Source organism: Polyodon spathula, chromosome 2 (assembly GCF_017654505.1).
Source record: "Polyodon spathula isolate WHYD16114869_AA chromosome 2, ASM1765450v1, whole genome shotgun sequence".
NCBI lineage: Eukaryota > Metazoa > Chordata > Actinopteri > Acipenseriformes > Polyodontidae > Polyodon > Polyodon spathula.
This window is the reverse complement of record NC_054535.1, coordinates 95,165,430-95,185,239: the sequence shown is the minus strand read 5'-3', so window position 1 is coordinate 95,185,239 and position 19,810 is coordinate 95,165,430. Positions and strand designations below refer to the sequence as shown.

General features: G+C 37.0%; 1 protein-coding gene across 1 annotated transcript in view; it reads right to left on the bottom strand.

The window, feature by feature from the left end:
• Positions 1-8,148, bottom strand: part of LOC121304278 (NAD-dependent malic enzyme, mitochondrial-like) — a 32,445-nt gene extending 24,297 nt beyond the window's left edge. Inside the window, exon 1 of the mRNA XM_041235317.1 lies at positions 8,044-8,148. The gene's annotated coding sequence lies outside the window, so the exon portion shown is untranslated. The remainder of the gene's footprint in view (positions 1-8,043) is intronic.
• Between the last annotated feature and the right edge of the window lie 11,662 nt (positions 8,149-19,810).

Here is a 19,810-nt window from a genome sequence, read left to right as displayed (position 1 = left end):
TCTGGATAGCATCTTCACACAGGGCTCAACCTGGAAGAAAGGAATAATGACACGATGGGCAGGGTTTGGGGACAGAACAGTATCTGAGTCACGCAATACTCCAACAGCATTTATGGAGCATCCCCTAGAAACCGAACAACAATTCTCCCATTAGGACAGGAGGGGGGGGGGGGCGGGAACACAGCCAAAGAAATAAATCCTGTTTGACAAGGGTGGAGGAATATTGTTAAATTGAACCATTGGGAAGCGTGGCCCAGGACTCCACAGGTTTCTTCCGGTATTACCCCGCCATCCCCCTAACCGACGCACCTGAAAACAATTCTCCCATTCGGGACAGATTGTTTGTCCTAATTGCCACTACATATCCGGCACCCTGTGGGGCAATACTAAATACATAAAATCCTGTCAAAGGCAGAACCCTATGTGTAAATCCCCCCCCCTGTACTGGGAATATTTATGACAATACCTTGTCCAGTTCAGTTAATACATTTATTTTGGCGAGCATCCCTAGAAGTGAATAAGGACTCGTAACAACCCTCGGTACCCAACTTAGGAAGATGTTGTACTATTTATGGCATCAAAAAAATGAATGTTAAATATCGTATGTGAATGTTCTTCGAGTACTGTAGTTATTCCACAAATGAGGATGGGTGCATAACTGACAAGCAAGTGAGATGTTTGTACATTCAAAGTATTTTGTTTATATAAATATTACAATGTATTGAAAATACTAATAGTATGTTTAAACCTAAATTAGTCAGATGAATTTGGAGAAAACTTATTTACAGAGTAGTGTGTCAGTACAGTACTTTTGAGATATATAACAGTGTTTAAATCAGCACAAAATCATGACCAAGTCAACAGAAAAAGTAATCTGACATGAACTGCTGTTATTACACTGAATCTCTATCCACAAAGACTCTTATAATCCTCTTAAAAAAAAAAAAAACATTATACAACCATTTGGAGCTAGATACGTCAAGGTCTATACTAAGAATTCATATCAATCTAGAGATATTCGGGTCCTATTCTGAAGTTTTCAGGGAACAGAAACAATTTAACAATCTCAAAACTACAAAAAAATTGATCCGCTCTATCCTGAAACAAAGTTGCCTTTCCAGTAAACAGAAATCTTTGTTTATTTTGTATCAGTAATAAAAGAGAAAACGCAACAAACAAAAGATATATCTGTATACACATGTATATTTATAATCAGAATCAATAAATAGTCTCCCTGCAAAAATCAGTGTGCACATAAAAACAATGCGTAAAATAATGAATAGTTCTCAAACCACGAAAATGAACTGACTCGAAGAAAATGCTCTCTGCTGGAATCTCACCCACATTAACATATGAGCATTTAAAAGACCTGGCACATTCTGCCACATCAGGAACTCAAATGTTACATTTTTTTTTTTTTTTAATTGGTTTCTTTCTGTGGCCTTTGCGTATGCTTGTATACAGCATATCTACACTTTCCTTTTTCATTAAGCTGAACACAATTGACCTTAATTATCTGAAGTGAAAAAGAGAGAAAAAAAGGTATGCTAATTTGCACAGTGCACTACATTAGGACTGTGTTGTAGTACTGCAAAAATCACATGAATGTCTTGCACAAGAAAAGGTGGAGTCACCGCCATAAATTCTAGCAATTAAAGACAATCCGTATTGAGTAGCACAGTATGTTGTACTTTTAACAACCATTAAGGTTAGCAATTAGAAATAGTACATGCTTTCTGGTATAATGAACAGATATTAATTACTTGCCTCAATGTCAACGCTGTCTCTAATCTAACTTTGATCTCAAAAAGTTATTTACAACCTGTATGAAAAATGTATCCTCTACACCAAGGAATGTTAACACACTAACAGAATAAACCTGCATCTCCAGTGCCCACACACACTACTGCAGGAACTGAACACTTCATCAGGCCAGTTTATGTGTTGGTTTGTTTCAAGTGAATGGACAATGCGCGTAAACCTTGGCAGGGAAAGCTTGTGAAAATGTCCCAAAAAAGGTCTCCGTATTTTACAGTGAAAGTCTCAATTACTTGTGAGATTCCTGGAAAAGCTTGTGAAATCAACGCCCACTTACATATGTAAACATGAGTTCCTCGTGAAAATGTTAATTAGTTCGTTCAAGTCCTTTCCTAAAGCTGCTATAAAAGTCAAATGGGAATAAGCAAGTTAAAATACAAAACTGAAAGATCATAATTGGATAAGTCTCCACCACCCTGAGTTAATACTTGGTGGAAAAACCTTTGGCAGCAATTTCAGCTGAGAGTCTGTTGGGATAGGTCTCTACCAACTTTGCACGCCTAGATTTGGCAATAGTTGACCATTCTTCTTTACAAAACTGTTCAAGTTCTGTCAAGTTCCTTGGGGAGCGTTGATGGACAGCAGTCTTCAAGTCATGCCACAAATTTTTGATTGGTTTTAGGTCGGGTCTCTGACTGGGCCACTCAAGGACATTTACCTTTTTGTTTCTTAGCCACTCCAGTGTAGATTTGGCTGTGTGCTTTGGGTCGTGGTCATGCTGAACGGTGAACTTCCGTCCCAGTTTCAGCTTTCTTGCCGAGGGCAGCAAGTTTTCCTCAAGGACTTCTCTGTACTTTGCTCCACTAATTTTCCCTTCTTTCCTGACAAGTGCCCCAATCCTTGCAGATGAGAAACATCTCCATAACATGATGCTGCCACCACCATGCTCTACAGTAGGGATGGTGTGCTTTGGGTGATGCGCTGTGTTGGGTTTGCGCCAAACTAACACTTTGCATTTAGGCCAAAAAGTTCCATTTTAGTTTTGTCAGACCACAAAACTTTGCCACATGGCTACAGAATCACCCGAGTGTTTTTCTGCACACTTCAAAACAGGATTCAAGGTGGGCTTTCTTGTGTAATGGCTTCCTTCTTGCTACCATACAGGCCAGATTTGAGGAGTGCTTAGGATATTCTTGTCACATGCACACTTTGACCAGTCTTGGCCATAAAAGCCTGTAGCTCTTGCAAAGTTGCCATTGGCCTCTCAGTAGCCTCTCACCTTCTTGCTTGGTCATCCAGTTTGGAGGGACGGCCTGATCTAGGCAGGGTCTTGGTGGTGCCATACACCTTCCACTTCTTAATAATCATCTTGACCATGCTCCAAGGGATATTCAAGAACTTCTATATTTTTTTATAACCATCCCCTGATCTGTGCCTTTCAACAACTTTGTCCTGGAGTTTTGAAAGCGCCTTGGTGCTCATGGTGGAGTCTTTGCTTTGAAAAGCAGAGGGAACCTACAGGAACTGCTGAATTTATCCTGAAATTATGTGAATCACTACAATTTAACACAAGTGGAGGCCACTTAACTTGGTGTGTGATTTTGATGGTGATTGGTTAAACCTGAGCTAATTTAGGTTTGCTATTACAAGAGGGGTGGACACTTATCCAACTAAGCTATTTCAGTTTTTATTTTTAATTAATTTTCTACAAATTTCTAGAATATTTTTTAACTTGGAAGTTGTGGGGTAGGATGTCTAGATAAAAGGGGGGAAAAAAAAAAGTAACTCCAGGCTATAAGGCAACAAAAGGTGAAAATTTTGAAAGTGTCAGTAGACTTCTGAAAGGCATTGTATACCCATTTACACCTGTACACTGATATATGTACAGGGCCGAAGTTTGTGAACCCCAATGATAATTATGGAAATTTCGTAGTTTTACCACAATAGCCTTCTTGAATCAAATCCAGTCTTTTCTTAAATATCCACCAAGGTTTATATTAACAAATTCCATGTCATTTGAAACAAAATGATGTATGAATTAGACAAACAATGAGTAACTAAGATTCAGAGTATGTGAAAATGTAAATGAACCCCTGGTTTTATCAGCTCAATTAAGGGGATAATTAGAATCAGGTGTTTAAATAATTAGGTAGATCTTCAGGGGAGAGTTTGGGAAGCCAACCCCTATATAAAGATCAGAAACTTTGTGAGTTTGGTCTTCACCATACAGGTGTGTGGAAACACATCATGCCACGATCAAAAGAAATCTCAGAGGACCTAAGAAAAACAATTATTGGTGCTCATCAGTCTAGAAAGGGTTACAAAACCATTTCTATGGATTTGGGGCTCCACCAATCCACTGTCTACAAATGGAGACAAACCAGAAAATCATCTAGGAAGTCACAAAGAACCCCAGAGTAACATCCAAGGATCTGCAGGCCACTCTCGCCTTGGCTAATGTGAGTATTCATGACTCAACTATCAGAAAAAGACTGAACAAGAATAGTGTTCATGGAAGGATAGCCAGGAGGAAAAAACTGCTCTCTAAAAAGAACACTGCTGCCCATCTGAAGTTCACCAACTTTCTGGCCTCAATGAGAAACGTTAGGTTTGGCGAAAACCAAATACTGTGTTCGAACAGAAGAACCTCATCCCAACCATCAAGCATGGTAGGAGTGTGATGGTTTGGGGCTGCATTGTATCAGAAGATTCTAGAGGAGAATGTCAGGCCATCCGTCTGTGAACTGAAGCTGAACCTAAAGTGGGTCATGCAGCAAGACAATGATCCTAAACATACAAGCAGATCTACAAAATAATGGCTACAGAAGAAGAAATTCCATGTTTTAGAATGGCCTAGTGAAAGTCCGGACCTAAACCCCATCGAGATGTTGTAGCAGGACCTGAAGCAAGCTGTCCATGCAAGGAAGCCCTCAGATGTCACCAGTTCTGCAAGGAGGAATGGGAAAAATTCCTCAAAACCGATGTGACAGACTGACCAACAGTTAAAGGAAACGCTTAACTGAAGTCATTGCTGCTCAAGGGGGTGCCACCAGTTACTGAATATAAAGGTTCACATACTTTTTCACACATGGACATTGAATGCTGACTCATTTGTGGATAAATAAATGCTGAAAAAGTATCATGCTTTTGTGTCATTTGTTTAATCAGGTTATCTTTATCTATTATTAGGACTTAGATTAAGATCTAATAACATTTTAGGTTTGAAATATGTGAAAATCCTAAGGGGTTCACAAACTTTCTCGGCACTGTACATACCCGTTTCTTTTGAAATGTATATTTTATTATATTTTTTCACTGTTTATGTTCACTGTATATGCGCTCATTTAAAAAAAAAAAAAAAAAAAAAAAAAAGCCTTTTATGTTTAATTTTCCATTTAAATACTGTGTTTCTGTGATGCAAATGTTAGTCAGTTGTACACAATAGTATGGTCTTTCATTTTCATAACAAAGCAGTTTAAAAATGTATGGGTCAAAGTGACCCACGTGGTAGTTCTAGGTAGTTGGTTTTAAAAGATTTGACATTAAAATATACTTTCTATGAGTTGCTGGTGTACATTTGATCACTTTTTTTTTTTTAACTCACATATGCAGAATTATTCTAAAATAAGATCATGACAACTCAGGCATAAGAGTTGTCTTTAGCCAATATTAAAACCCTAAACTATATATATCAAAAGGCTTAGATGTCATGAGTTTAGGAGTAAACATACTGGCTGCACTATCCAAATGAAAAGAGACCTTGTATTACGTGGGCTGGAACTCTGAACTGCAGTTACTGCTCTTGTACAAAATAAAATAATATTAAAGCTTCTGCTGGTTATTACGAAGGAAGACGTCAATTTAGAAATCTATCTGTAACTGGTGTTTTCAACAAAGGTCATAGGAGGCCAGTATTACATTAAGCTTTTTCAAAACATATAACTTGAAACAGGTTTTAGAGAGTTTACGTTTGCTCTATAGATTGAAGACTAGAAATATGATGGCTGAAACCATCTACTGTAAATGCACTTAGTGAAGTGCAACTTTAGTTATAACAAAACTGAACTCATTTCATGGTGTACTTAAATGTGCTGATACATGATATTTTCTCTCTTTGATAAACCTACACGATGTAATTAAATTGCTAAAGAAGCTTTTCTTTTGATATTAATTTGAAGATTACTGAAATTACTGATTACCCTGTTGGGTGCGGACCATGTCATCTAGACGCCCTTGCTCTGTATGTATGTATGTATGTATGTATGTATGTATATATATATATAGGCTGCAACCTAAATTCTGCGCTGCACTGAATGACATATGCAAGAGCTAACACATGTTACTTTGGTTTTAAATTAAAAACTACTTTAGTTTTTATAATGTTCTATGTACATACCAGTTTAAACACTAGTTTCTTTTAAAATGTTTACTTTATTATATTTTGTTCATTTTTTGTAGTAGTGCTTTATATGTAGAAAGTTAGAAAATTTAAATTTAAATCAATACAGCGTTTCGGCTGTGCAGATATTTGATATGCTGTGCTTGAATAAAACTTGTGAGTTGTATCCAATAGTTGTTTTTCATTTTAATACTGGTGTTGTTTAAAATGTAACCGTCATGACGACTGCTGGCGGTGGTTTTAGGTACAAGTATAACCGCGCGGTTCTAGCGTTAACATAGTATTTTTTGTGGTGCATATGTAGAATAATATTGTCTGGCATTAGGTTTGAGTACTCAAAATGTTTAACGCTCGATTACTCAAGCACTAAATTACTTGAAATTCCCACCCCTAAAACCAACAGTGTAATGTAAAACTGTAACAAAAGCAAAACTGTAAACTACACAAACTACAGCAAAAATGCCTTGGTTATGCCAATAAATGATTTGGGCCCAACTGCCCTTATAGGCAAGAATTCACTAAAGGTTGCGTATTAAATTAGAATTCCCATATAATAAATCAATCAAATAACAGTTATGGATTTGTCCAGTACATCTTAAATTGTGATGCCATCCTGTTGATAAAACACAATCCCTTAAAAAAAAAAAAAAAAAAAAAAAAAAAAAGTTTAAAAAATTGCAGTTTCTGAGAATTTCTTTTTTTGTGGCTTATTAGATTTCTAGTGTCTCCTCTTGTAAGAGAAACACGTCTGCACAGCTAGAGCTGCCAAAATTATCACCATCACTAAAACTGCACAAGATATCTATTCTACAATAAGAGCCACCCAACACAAACACAATGCATCACCTTCTAGTATTGGATTACTGGTACTTTTTAGAAATGTAAAATACTGCATCATCAGAATCTCTGCATATAATGCTTATTTGTTTTTATAAATTGACCAATGTGCAATATGATGTGGATTTCATTGTAGCTGGCATGTCCTAGAAGATATTCAAATGTGTTCAGGATACTGTACTGTATTCTGCAATCGCCACTCAGTTTGAAAGGTTAGGCGACTCTGGTTACCACTCCTCAAACATTACTGACTTGGAACATCACCACAGTGAGTGTGCATGCATTATTTTTTCGTAGTGGTTCATGGAAAAGGGGAATTTTAAACTAGTAACAACTGCATGATTACCTTTTGAAAACCGTCCTAAAATACACTTGGCTAACAGAAAAAAAAAGAAAAGGCCATGCTTTGCACCAGAGCGCCAGTCAGTGTTTTTTTTTTTTTTTAGTCATAGGATTTTACCTTTAATCTAATAATTGCATGATGCAGCATTTGCCACAGAGCCACGGACAGAACATCAATGTGTACTGATGGAATAAAGTATCACACTTTTACAACCTTAGAAATAATACAAGCCGATTCAAATGAAACTAAGTAAATTCGAGACAATATCGCTACTTTCTGTAATGTTAGGCTACTGCAGTTTTTTTTTTTTTTTTACAGCTCAAAATGATTCTCATTAAATAAATAAATGATATTATTATTTTTATAAAATTTATTATATTAATAAATATCTTAACAAAATGACACATTTTGAGTAAACCCATTCTACTTAAATACAAATGCACGTCAATGTGACTTACTTATGCTTTTTTTTTATGTAGGTAAGTACATTTTATCCTAACAAGACAAACAGACTACGTGATTCATTATTGAATTCCATACTTACTTACGTACATAAATATTTATTCATAATATTAGCATCTAGCTACGGTGACGTAATTTCAAATTGCATTTTACCACTGTGTACTACTGTATAAACACAGCAACATTAATTACAAACTAATCTAGGTTGCTGCTCAGTATAGAAAAGTAACTTTAATATACTTACCTACGCAGCTATTTTATAAGAAGACAGCAAACTGTATATACAATCACAGCCTAAACCCGTTCGGCTGCTGTGGGTCTCCACCGGCTTCATCTAGAATGAAGTTCTCAACCTAACCGGCAAGAGGGCGGGATCTAACCGCGAGAGTCGTCGGCCTCAAAGGAGCCAATAACACGCAGTCATCGGCAACATCTGACGCTCTGCGTTAGCCAGTCAATCTGTACGACGCATGCAGCGCACGGACGCGGCTTTAGCGTGCTGAATTGTGATTGATTTGTGTATAAATCAGTACAGCGTATGGAAGGAGACAGGAACTAGCGTATGAAATACAGTAAAATAAGCAGGTATCCAGGGGCTGAATGGCTGGTATTTTTCTGCTGGTGCAGTAAGAATGTTGGGATTTTACATAAATATTTTATACAGTGAAAGTGAAAAGTAAACCCAGACATTTATTTATATTTACTTCTGTTGCTAATGTGAAAGATCAATGGGCCTATTAAAAATACCATTGATATGCCAAATTTAGAGAGTGCGTGAGACCCTGCTATTGATCTGATGGCACGAAATGTTTTAGTATCAGCACTTATTTTACAACACTACGCAAAAAAATTAAAGGAGCAGCATTTCAAGCCTGAATGTTTCCAAAACACAATGACCAAAAAACGAATTATTATTTCAAATTGGCGATCTTTACATAGTTCAAAATGACTCGGTATAAACAAATAATTCTGTCTTTCTGGATCTAAAAATGATTCACTTAAACATACGTACGGTAAAAGCAAATGTGTCATTCATTCCAGCGTTCCAGTTTCTCTATGTTCCCATCAGCTGTGTACATGACGAATGAATTCGGAATTGAAATTGTCATTTTTACTGATTGTTTCTGTTAACACATCTCCAAAAAATTGAATTTCTATTTTAATTGTCTTTAGAGGTAAATCTTGCAATTCATGGTAGCAATACGTTGAGGTCAGATAACAATAAAATTACAGTACTGTGCAAGTATCAAGAAGTTTGACAAATGTCAATTGTTGTTTTACTGTTGCACTTTCAGGCTTAAACCACAAGATGGCACCAAGATATAAGAAAAAAAAAAAGACTGTTCATCTTGGTATCACACAATTAACCACTCCAATGTCAAAGTTTTAAGCTTGTTTCATAAAGTCATAAACCCAAAGGATTATTTAGAATGACCCATAAGCTTACTGTTTGCTGTCAATACAAGAACCTTAATACAGTAACAAAACAGCCTTGTAATAGTAGGTATTCCAAGATTAGTACTAATCGAGTTCTGTGACATCAACATTGCACTGAAAGTCTGTAATCCCTAGTTTAAATTGGAGCTAGAAATGTATGCAGGAGTCTCAAACTCCTGGCCTAGTAGTCATATGTAAGCCTATACCAATTAATTTGGCCCCCCAAGTACTTTATATAAGTTTGCCATGGTATATGATTTGATTATTAAACTGTATTAAAGCACAGACAAGCAGGATGAAACACATTCAGATATGATAGTCTTATACACAATAGTATTAAATAACTCAATACAGGTTTTTTTAAGCATGTGACAAGGCAAATGTTCTAAGGTTTGAATGCATTTTAGCAAGACATAAATTGAAGGTAGTTGAAGGTATAAGCAGGTTGGTTATTGTTTTTAGTGATTCATTGCTGGTTTTATTTTGTTAAAATAGCTGTTTTCCTTTAGCCCTTTTCTGCATGAGTTTTTTCTAACTATCAAAGTATTTAGATATTGTAAACTTATGAACATAATATATTTGCAAAATAAGGGGAGAGAGTTGCCCTAGAAACAGACTGACTCATTCGTGGAGGGGCGTTGGCTACTATTATCAAAACAGAAGCACATGCTGTATTCAGTGTAAAACAGTGACAGCAGGTGACTAGAACGAAATGTTCTTTTTTTTAGTGCTCTATGCAGTAAAGGGTAATCAGTGATTTAACACAACATCTGTATTTTCCAGTACATTTGGGGCCTATTTTGAAAGCAAATACACTTTCCATAGGGCTTTACCATAAACTGCATTCAGACTATTATTTATTCAAAAGCAAGGCCAGTCTCTGCATTTTGCATCAGTGTTGAATGTAACTGTATTGCTGTTCAGCAGTGTTGTAGTGTGCAGTATTTTAGAGCTACTTCTGTATTCTGTAACCACACAGAGGACACTTCTAAAGAAAATACAGCTGACACAGCTTTGCAGCACATAAAAGTTACAGAGACAAATAAAGAGTCTTTTTGGTTGTGACTCCTTTCAAAGCTTCTGTTCTGCTGTCTAAGCAATGTCATAAGTAATTAATAAAAATCTATATTTTGGATTTTTCTTTTTTTAAGAAGCAAGTCATTAATTTCACAATACTGCATTTCTGTTTCACTTTAATCTTAAATAAAGCATAACTGATGGCATTGCTGTTCTGTTATAAATCGAATTTTTTTATTTCTTCCGACGTGTTTCAAATTAGATTTTCTTGTTTTTTTTTTTCTCCTACCACCCCTAACATTTCGTATGATGTTTGCAATTATTTGTAGTGGAAGAGCTGTTACTCATATATTGTGTTTTTACATTGTTTGATATTAATGTGATTTGACTGTGAGTTCAGGAGCTTCTCTTCAGTTCTAGTTGCCTGTAGGCTAGATAAGCCAGTGTCTTTATTTAAGTAAGTGCCAGGACATTTAGTGCGCAGCAGTGTGTAGCCAGCAAAACTAAAGGAGACTTGTTTTCAATGGAAGATCACTAATGGCGCTGGGTTTTTGCTTCTGTAAAGATGCTGATCTAGCCTTGGTTACATATATCTATGTCAGCCAGCTGGAACTGAAGAGCAGACACCTTAAATAGGTAAGAAGACAGTTAAAAAAAAAAAAAAAAAAAAAAAGTATATATATATATATATATTTGAACCTACTTCATCTTTAACAAGGGAGTTTAAAGGCTAGTTTCACTGATCCCAATTGACACTAGTTTTGGACTACCTTACCTGAAGTAACATTAGGTACTCTAAGGTTATTACTAATCAGGGTCTGTGAAACCAGCCAAAGAAGATTATTGAAATTAGGTAATCAAATATTTGTGTAAAGTAACTCCTACACTCCTAGTGCAAACACTCCTAGTGCAGACAGTTTAGCTTATCGAATACAGCAGAGGCAGAGATAATAGCATCTCAGATAATGGCGTTTCAGCCTGCATCTTCGTCTATTATTAATTCAGGAACAACTTGTAGATGATGCCTTATCTCTCTGATATGCTTAGTGTTACAGAGACATAAGCACAAATGTGACAGTAAGCTATAGGTTGGTGCACATGGTGTGTGCACTTTGCATTCTGGGATCAAGTTTAAATGTAAAGTTCACGTTAAACCCCAGATCAGTATCCTTGGAACCTTATCTCGATCTCACAACAAGGATCTAGTTGTCAAGAAAATCTAAATAATAGCACCAACATTCATCCTAAAAATGCTAGATGAAACGCATTATTATTATCATTCATGTATATTAACAAAAAACACAATGGAAATCTCTGAGATCAAATCTGGGAAGTTTATTTTCAGGCTTGTTTTTTCAGGTTATTAATGCTCCTTGCAAGGACAACAAGACTGTTAATAAAATAATGTCAGGGGGCTTGGTGGTGCAGTGGAGTATTCAGTTTCTCAAGCCTTTGACCTATGGAGCTCTGTGTTCAAATCAAGTGAAATTAGCTTGGTCTCCCAGTGTGCATTAATCCACATACAAAACAAAATAAAAAATAAATAAACACCAATTCCACACAATTGTTAAGCTCTGCTTGAGAAAGACCAAGGACTATAAAGACGGGGTGTGCAAATAAGCTTTGCCGTGCTATGAAGGAAAGGTCTTGTGGTGCCTGCTGGCACCATGCTGTAACCAGTGCCATTGTCTGTTATGCTTTGAAAGGTATAATGTTTCAATCTGTGAATCAGGCACAAAGCCTTTCTCAGATGGTGTTTGTTTAACCTTGTAGAATAACTGCACTTTCTATACTAGGTAAAAATCAATCCTGCCTAACCCACACCAGTGTTCTGCTTGGTACAGCTTGTACTCAGTGTTTGTGCTATTGATGCCTTTAAGTGACTATCTTATTGCATACATTGTCATCGGATCGGTCACCAGTTGCTGTGAGAAGGCTGAATTACTAGTTCTTCCTTACAAACTCAGATACATTTTTGCTTCCCTTTTATTGCCAACTGCAACCACTCTTAGCCAAGCAGCATAGTCAATACCCTGAAACGTGATGCAGTTCAGCTACTTTGCATTGTTTTACCTCATGATTTGCTTACTTCCCAGAAACGTCCCCACATCCCTGTATGTGTCATTATTCTACAGGTCTCCAAGACTGCAAACACTTGACGGCACAGTAAGGAGCTTTCTCATCTCCAGACCAGGCCTCTGCTTGATGATATTTAGTTGCACTATGCTGAAGGTGGTCTTTGCAAAAGATAAGACAATAAACTGAAAGTGAATTGTGAACTTTGAACTTGTTAATATATATATATATATATATATATATATATATATATATATATATATATATATATATATATATATATATATATATGTGTTGTGTTCTGAATGAAAATAGGGGTAAGGTATCAACCCCCAATATGCTGGCTAAAATCCAATAGTGGCCCGTAATTATTTTTCTCAGCCTCCACAAATCAATATTGGACAGTCCTGAAACATGAAATTATAAATAAATTATGTTTACATAAATAAAGAGTAAATTAATAAAGTAATAAGAACATAAGAACATAAGAAAGTTTACAAACGAGAGGAGGCCATTCGGCCCATCTTGCTCGTTTGGTTGTTAGTAGCTTATTGATCCCAAAATCTCATCAAGCAGCTTCTTGAAGGATCCCAGGGTGTCAGCTTCAACAACATTACTGGGGAGTTGATTCCAGACCCTCACACATATAACTTTTAAAGATACAACTTATGTTTCTTTCAAAACTGCATATTTGAGACTCATGCAGCTAAGATGTACTCATTATTTTGTTAACTACAATTACTCAATTCTATGTAATAATCTAAATCCAATGTTTATAGCTGAAACCATGTAAATGAACAATTAACACATTGCTATGTCCCCTCATAAGAATATAAGAACATAAGAAAGTTTACAAACGAGAGGAGGCCATTCGGCCCATCTTGCTTGTTTGGTTGTTAGTAGCTTATTGATCCCAAAATCTCATCAAGCAGCTTCTTGAAGGATCCCAGGGTGTCAGCTTCAATAACATTACTAGGGAGTTGATTCCAGACCATCACAATTCTCTGTGTAAAAAAGTGCCTCCTATTTTCTGTTCTGAATGCCCCTTTGTCTAATCTCCATTTGTGACCCCTGGTCCTTGTTTCTTTTTTCAGGCTGAAAAAGTCCCTTGGGTCGACACTGTCAATATCTTTTAGAATTTTGAATGCTTGAATTAGGTCACCACGTAGTCTTCTTTGTTCAAGACTGAACAGATTCAACTCTTTTAGCCTGTCTGCATATGACATGCCTTTTAAGCCCGGAATAATTCTGGTTGCTCTTCTTTGCACTCTTTCTAGAGCAGCAATATCTTTTTTTACAGCGAGGTGACCAGAACTGCACACAATATTCAAGATGAGGTCTTACTAGTGCATTGTACAGTTTTAACATTACTTCCCTTGATTTAAATTCAACACACTTCACAATGTATCCGAGCATCTTGTTAGCCTTTTTTATAGCTTCCCCACATTGTCTAGATGAAGACATTTCTGAGTCAACAAAAACTCCTAGGTCTTTTTCATAGATTCCTTCTCCAATTTCAGTATCTCCCATATGATATTTATAATGTACATTTTTATTTCCTGCGTGCAGTACCTTACACTTTTCTCTATTAAATGTCATTTGCCATGTGTCTGCCCAGTTCTGAATCTTGTCTAGATCATTTTGAATGACCTTTGCTGCTGCAACAGTGTTTGCCACTCCTCCTACTTTTGTGTCGTCTGCAAATTTAACAAGTTTGCTTACTATACCAGAATCTAAATCATTAATGTAGATTAGGAATAGCAGAGGACCCAATATTGATCCCTGTGGTACACCACTGGTTACCACACTCCATTCTGAGGCTTTTCCTCTAATCAGTACTTTCTGTTTTCTACATGTTAACCACTCCCTAATCCATGTACATGTGTTTCCTTGAATCCCAACTGCGTTCAGTTTGAAAATTAATCTTTTGTGCGGGACTTTGTCAAAAGCTTTCTGGAAATCTAAATAAACCATGTCATATGCTTTGCAATTATCCATTATCGATGTTGCATCCTCAAAAAAATCAAGCAAGTTAGTTAGACACGATCTCCCTTTCCTAAAACCATGTTGACTGTCTCCCAGGACCCTGTTACCATATAGGTAATTTTCCATTTTGGATCTTATTATAGTTTCCATAAGTTTGCATATAATAGAAGTCAGGCTTACTGGTCTGTAGTTACCTGGTTCAGTTTTGTTTCCCTTTTTGTGGATCGCTATTACGTTTGCAGTTTTCCAGTCTGTCGGTACCACCCCTGTGTCAAGAGACTGCTGCATGATCTTGGTTAGCGGTTTGTAAATTACTTCTTTCATTTCTTTGAGTACTACTGGGAGGATCTCATCCAGCCCAGGGGATTTGTTTATTTTAAGAGCTCCTAGTCCCTTTAACACTTCTGCCTCAGTTATGCTAAAGTTATTTAAAACTGGATAGGAACTGGATGACATGTGGGGCATGTTCAGTGGGGCAGGGTCAGTATCTTCCTTTGTAAAAACTTGTGAAAAGTAATCATTTAATATATTTGCTATTTTTTTTTTCTTCATCTATGATTTTGGCATTTGTATCTCTTAAACATTTAGTCTCCTCTTTGAATGTTCGCTTGCTGTTGTAATATTGGAAAAACATTTTGGAATTGGTTTTAGCTCCCTTAGCAATGTTCATTTCTATTTCTCTCTTGGCCTTTCTAACTTCCTTTTTGACTTGCGTTTGCAGTTCCGTGTACTCTTTCTGCGTACTTTCTTTTTGGTCCTTTTTTAATGCTCTGTAAAGTGTCTTTTTTCGCTGAATATTTTTTTTAATTGATCTATTAAACCATTTTGGCAATTTAGTTTTACATTTAGATTTGTCTACTTTAGGGATGTAATTGTTTTGCGCCTCTAATACTACATTTTTGAAGAACAACCATCCTTCTTCTGTGGGTGTTTTCACTATTTTACTCCAATCTACTTCTGTTAGTCTCTGTTTCATACCTTCATAGTTTGCTTTTCTAAAATTGTAAACCTTAGCTTTAGTCATTACTTTTTGGGTTTTAAAAAACACTTCAAATGAGACCATGTTGTGGTCTGAGTTTGCCAGTGGTTCTCTGACCTCTGTTTTAGTTATTCTATCTTCGTTATTTGAAAAGACTAAATCAAGGCATGCCTCCCCTCTAGTCAGTGCCTTGACAAATTGTATTAGGAAGCATACATGAGTGATGTTTAAAGCTGGAAAAAGACAGCTCCCACAGTTTTTTTTTTTTGCAAAGGGCAGACAGTTGCTGCCAAAATACATCAGCTCTGCATGCAAGCAGCAGTACCCATGGCTGAGGCTGAGTTTACAGTTTGCTGGCAGTTACTGGATGCCAGTATTGAATGCCCTTTTAATCTCGGGTTCCACAGTTAACAGTTTCATGCTTGATTTTGGGGTTGTGCTTTAACTCTTCTAGTCAACCTTTATCAACTAGATTTCAAACATATGATCAAAATACTATTCTTGTTAACAGTTGATATTTAGTAATCTATATGAACTGATTAAAAAAAAAAAAATTACAGCTAAAAATATTAATAAAATATCAGACCTCTGCTTCAAAATTATCAACTCCAAGTTGATCATATCATTGAAATGAGGTTGCATATTTTTTTGTAATATTTAGCAAATCATGTTTTGTATTATTATAACTTTTTTGTTTTTAAATAATTTGATATTTGTAACATTTGTTCACATGTAAACATGTGATTGTCTGATATTATACACTGAACAGGAACCTGGTTGCATTTGGCATTGCCCTGGTGTGTGACATGTTTTCCAGGTACACCCTGGGTCCCTTCATTACTCTGGAAAGGAAAATGAATGCTGTAGTTTATTTAAGCGTTGTTGCAGATCAAGTCCATCTCACAATGTTGTATTTGTACTCTGATGGTGATGGTTACTTTCAAGATGACAGTGCACGCATCCTGCAGGGCTGAATTCTGCTTGAGCAGCATGACAGCGACTTCAGGCATCTTCCATTGCTACCACAATTCCCGGATCTTAATCCAATTGAGCATGTTTGGGGTGAACTTGAATGGCACATTGTGGCAATGTTGACCGCCCCTGTGTGTATTTTGTGTTGTATGTTACGTGCTGTGTGTTACTGTTGGTGTATAGTCATGGGTACACAGGATATAAACGGATCTGTGTAACAAGAGTGTTTAAAATGTATATTTGTATTTAGGCATGAGGATTGCACAGCACTTCACGTGCAAGTAAAATGTAATAATATGTGACCACGAGGAATTGCACTTTATTAATTCACGTGCAGTTGTACCGCGACTCCAATTGAATGTTTGATTAGCAGTCGAGTCTCGGTAATGCTGCATAAAAGCAGCATGTTTTAACTCACTCGGGGTTGTGTGTTCGGAGAGTGGAGAACGGGATTGGAGACAGGGGTAATTGTAATAGATAATAATAGAAGCTCACCGTGTTTTGTCTGTATAGTCCGTTCTGTTTGTCTTCTTGTTTTGGCTACGAGTGCCGTGTCCTGTGTCTTGTTTGTCTTACAACCTTTTATGTTCTGTCTGTTTATTATTAAATGCTGAGCGAGACCAATCCCCCAGCTTCATCAATCTCCACCTCTGTTGTTTATTCCTGGTTTCTGGTCTGATGTCACCCAGTGCGGCCGTCTTTGTGACACACATTCATTCCCACTATCTGCCTACCCCTGAGACCTTCCAGTACCATGTGGAGTCTATGTCATGTCACGTAAAGGCTGTAATCTGGGCAAAGGGTGGTCCAGCCTGTTGATAGGTACAGGTCCTAATAAAGTGGCCGGACAGTGTATATTGGGGATATTCATTTTTTCATAAAGTAACTATTTCTAAAAGATACCAAAGATTTGAATAAGGTTGCATTTATTGAATAATATTAATAATGGAAAATGCTAAAAATATCTACCAAACGACCTTCATTGACAATGCTGTGGCACTACAATGTAAATACAACAGTTCTGTACTTTGGTCAGATATAATAGTCTGAGTCATTGGTAGAATGGTACCACATGGTGATATGTTCAGATATTACGGTATAAATGTGTGCTCCTGTATCAGGACCACTGTACAAACTTTGTTCCAAATACATATTGTAGTATTGTGGTTTGCTGCAATGGTAATGATAAGGTCTCTTCAGGGTAATATGATTGGTATTATGATGGTATTTTTTTTTTACAAATTTCCCTGTAACAGAAAGATTCAAAAGCACCATTGTCACATGTTCTTCCACTAGCTGCTTCAGTCAACATGGGCAAGGAGTTAAATCAACGGTAAACTAGGTATGAAAATCCTTGTACTGCATTAGCATTAGCAGCACTACTATCTATTAGTTTGTAACCCTTTTAAGGCCGAGCCTGAATATTTTGGGCTCTGGAACATTGACCTCAGGGCCGAGCCTGAATATTTCGGGCCCTGCCCTTTCACAGCGCTGCCTGCTTTATTTTTTTGCATCATTCAAAATGGCTCTGAAATGTGATCTGAGTGTACTGATAGGCTTACAACAGTCACACTGACTGAAGGGAAGGCTAGATGAACTTTGAACCCGGATAAGTTTGTAGTTAGGAGGATAAACAGAGAGCGCTCATTTTGTAAGGAGTGGAGTAAAAGTTATTAAATTGAATCCGGCAAGCGATCTCGCAGGCTGCAATCCAGTTTGTTTTGGAGAGTAAGATTGATTGTGATTACTCCAGTGGGGGTGAGGATCTTGATTTAAAGGATGAAGAGGTTTTGGATGCTATTTTCATAACAGACACTGAAGGCAACATGATTCATGACTAGATTTCCTATGTTTTATTTATGTTCTTGTTCCCAAATATCTTACTAATATGCCATTACATATATTACATCAGTAATATATTTATGACGTGTTATTGTGTTTGCCGGTTTCCTTACGTAACCATTCATCATATCGTTCAGGATAGCATTTCATTGATTTCTGAACAACCTTGCTGCCTCAGTCTCACCTGGTGGATTGTTTCACACATTTATTACCATCATAAACTTCAATACTAATAACCAGTAACCAGTCTGCTATATTGTTGTAGTTTCTGCATCATTATTTACTTCACAATTAAATGCATTAATAACAGACTCTCCAAGAACAGTGCTAAGCAGGTTTCTATGAGCAGGGCGGAGTTTTGACACACTTGAGTTCTGGGGCTTGCTGACTCTCATGAGTTCACATCACATCCTGAAAACCAGGTCTGGAGTGTAACTTCAGACCAGACAAGCTCCTTGACTTCACTAGGGAAAGGGAAGCTGAAGCTCATCGGCTACATATTGCCAGGCATTCTATTATAACCCAGGCACTGAGAGGAGCTCACCCTCCCACATACTCCACTGTCAGCTTCTCCAGCCTAAAGGGACTTGCATGATACACACTGCATGAACGGCCTCCTGTGACAACGGCTTGGGGAAATCAATGGAACAAAACATCAGTCAATTAAAAATGCCATTTCAATAAATACAGAGTTCACTGGTATTACAGCTACTATGTGGATTTTGGACTGTTAAAATATGATCATGTAACATTGTTCTTTGTTTATTTAATAATGATGAGTATTGTTCACTACTACTAGGAAATGGGTCAAGTAATTCTACTCTTTTTAAAAATGTTTTTTTGATTCCTGAGCCAGTACAGTTCTATACAGTGGGCATCATTTTCAACCTGTAAAAAAACTGGACAGTCAACAAGGTCGGGTTTAACAGGCATGTCGTCCTGTGAAGCAGGCTGTTCACTGGAAGCACAGTGCTTGAAAAACCCACAGCTGCAAAAGCAATCCTATGATGCTACTTATAGGCAGAAACAGGCATTGCCTGGCCATTCTTGACACCCTCTTCCTTTTACTTAGCCCTGTTTCCCAGAACATTTCCAAGGACACTCCTAATGATTTCCAGAGGGATTTAGGCTACTTCCAAGCTGCATTTCTAAGTACTCATCAGAGCACATTAGGCGCATTTTAAGCAACCCCAGTGTGCTGTGCTTTCAGGTTCAGGTTAAAAGGCAATAAAAAGAAGTCAACATGTGACCAGCGAAAAGTGGTGGTTTCAGGGTCACAGAACATTAACCTCAGTGACTCTTTGTCAGACAAAAATAGCAAGTGCTTGCAGGAGAGATTATATTTGTCATAGTTTGAGGGTTATCTATTATCTAAAGAGGTGCACATTTAGAATATTGTAGCAGTCCTTGCTTAGTCCAGTAATTTTGCAGTTTACCTTGCCTATGATAATACTATGCTTTCATAGTGGTTAACCATGCTTTATATATGCTTTAGCATACTGACAGCATCTGTGATTAACTATTCTTGCCTGTGATTCCACTATGCTTTTATGGTGCTCTGCTAGGCTTTTAAAATGGGATACCACAGCTGACTTTTAAAGGCGAGCAGATGGAGTTAAGAATTGTTCCTATTTTATCAGACACATTTGGCTTTACCTTGGATTAAGTTTATGTTACGGTGAAACAATTCTGATGATTGCAT